The following is a 1985-nucleotide window of genomic DNA, read 5'->3' on the forward strand; positions in this document are numbered from 1 at the left end:
CTGTCCATCCATCCATCCATGCATGCATCCATCATCCGTCTGTCCATGCATCCGTCTGTCCATCCGTCCATCTGTCCATTCATGCATGCATCCATCCATCTATCCATCCATCCATGCATGCATGCTGTGGAACATTTTGGGATAAGGTGTCCGGCTCAGAGACACCACGAGATGTGCAATGACTGGGGATCGAACCTGGGACTTCTGGGTCCCAAATCGGCTGTCCTGTTTCTACCCCATCTCGGCCCCAATGGCAGAATAAGAGACCATAATAAAGGAGTCCCCAGCTGGAGCACCTTCCCGCAGCCCCACCAAGAACTCCAAGAAGGCCGGATACTCCAAACTGCCATTCGGCGCATAGGCACAAACAACAGTCAGAGTCCGTCCCACCACTCGAAGGCGCAGGGAAGCCACTCTCTCATCTGTCAGGGAAAACTCCAACATACAGGCCTTACCAGGGAGGCTAAGGAGAGTGATGGGGGGCTAAGAGTAGACCCACACCAGCTCGGTGCCTCTCACCATGGGCAACTCCAGAGTGGAATAAGGTCCAGCCCCTCTCAAGGAGATCGGTTCCAGAGCCCATGTTGTGCACCGATGTGAGCCCAACTAATATCTAGTTGGTACCTCTCAAGCTCAGGCTCCTTCCCCACCAGAGATCTCACGTTCCATGTCCCAAGAGCAGCTTTGTTAAGCCAGGGTCAGAGCGCCAAGGTCCCCGCCTTCAGCCACTGCCCATGGAGTCATGCACATGACTCATGGCCCCTCCTGCAGGTTGTGATCCTACTAGAAGACTAACGTATGTTGGTTGTTCGGGCTGAGCCCTACTGGGCCCCACAGGTAGGGCTGGGTAACTTAAAAAAATAATTGTACTAGTACCTTCACTTCAGTGTCAGTTCCTGAATGATACTTCTTTCTGTATCAATTTTATAATTACTATTAATTCTAACAAGAAGAAAACAACGTTACACATTACAGTACAGATCTTGAGTTTTATTTTTTAACTTTGGTATTTTTCCAGTTCAAAGACCAGTTTTAAACCAGTGATCTAATGTTCACTGCTTCACACTGAGGACCTTTTCACTGAACAGTTTTTCTTCAGAAACATCAACATGTCTGTTTTCTCTGGACACAAACCAGCTGCTCCTGGCTGATGGTGTCTCCAGCAGTAGATGTTCACTCTGAGGCTGTAGATGATGATTGTTGCACACACAGATACCTGGTTGCCAGTTTGACATATGTCCCTCATATCCCACCAGCAGGTCACTGGATTCACTGAGGTTAGAGTTGATGCAGATTCTGCACCTCTGTGTCTCTGCCTGAATCTTCTCTGGGGTTCAGGGCTCTGATCATCTCCCTAACTGACATGAGAACAAAACATCAACAACAACATGGTTGATTGATTATTGATCAAAAACATAATCTAGGCTGAGAAATAAAAGATTAACTGGTCAACAACTTCCTTTACAGCTTAACTTACCTCCACCATGCAGCCTCCACTGTAGAAAAAAACAGCAAACTTTTAACAACAAAGTTTGTGACTGTCCTCCCCCCCCCCCCCCCCCTCACTGTTCTTTTGTCCTCCTCACATCAGGGTCAGAACCTCCTGTGAGGAGAACATGAACATCAGGTGAACTGTTTAAGCAGCTGACCTCATGGATGAGCACATGTTTACAAGCTTCATCTGTTACTGTCAATCTTTAGTTAGCTTCTGAGTTTAGCTACGTAGATAAACTAAATTTACTCACTAATATCTTAACGTTAGCGTCACATGGATCTAGTTTAATTCACCGTGATGTTCGTGTTCAGCTGCAGTAACGTTAACAAACCAGTTACCAGCTGAAACAGACACAGCTCCGTCCTCTGATGAAGCAGAGTCCGGTCGTGGAGACGTTGAATCGAGCCGCTCAGGCTCCAACACCCACAGACTGACTTTAACACTGGGAGGAGGAGGAGGAGGAGGAGGAGGAGGAGGAGGAGGAGGAGGA

The 1985-nt window shown here is 47.9% G+C and overlaps 1 protein-coding gene across 2 annotated transcripts in view; it reads left to right on the forward strand.

The window, feature by feature from the left end:
* The window catches only part of LOC119415276 (discs large homolog 1-like protein), a 97573-nt gene that overhangs the window by 81710 nt on the left and 13878 nt on the right, over nucleotides 1-1985 (forward strand). The window lies entirely within an intron of this gene.

This window comes from Nematolebias whitei, chromosome 9 (assembly GCF_014905685.2).
Source record: "Nematolebias whitei isolate Nwh7 chromosome 9, NemWhi1, whole genome shotgun sequence".
Classification (NCBI taxonomy): Eukaryota; Metazoa; Chordata; class Actinopteri; order Cyprinodontiformes; family Rivulidae; genus Nematolebias; species Nematolebias whitei.